Source organism: Penaeus monodon, chromosome 29 (assembly GCF_015228065.2).
Source record: "Penaeus monodon isolate SGIC_2016 chromosome 29, NSTDA_Pmon_1, whole genome shotgun sequence".
NCBI lineage: Eukaryota > Metazoa > Arthropoda > Malacostraca > Decapoda > Penaeidae > Penaeus > Penaeus monodon.
In genome coordinates this window covers 36,286,010-36,286,374 of record NC_051414.1, presented here as the reverse complement: position 1 = coordinate 36,286,374, position 365 = coordinate 36,286,010, and positions in this window count along the sequence as shown.

Genomic DNA, 365 nt, shown 5'->3' with positions numbered 1-365 from the left:
GAGCATGTCGTTATTATATAAAGTGAAAAAAAATTAACGGAATTCTCTAAAAGATTCCGTGTAAAAGCTGAACTTCCTAAAATCAGATTTTCCTAAAAGTTTATAAAACCTGCATTAGCCGATTAAACTTTTAAAAAAGAAGAAAAACGAGAGGGCACAAATATATGTCATGGACAAATTTTGTTTTCTACTCACCACTGACTCATCTATTTTAAAAGAATACGGTTCAAGATGACCGATAAATTTAGTTGAAAGAGATATACCAGATCTTAACCATACTGGAAAATGAGGTGAGACATTATCTATTTATCCACAGCTTTGCCTGAGCAAAGAGAGATGGCATATAAGAGAAAAAATGGAGAGTC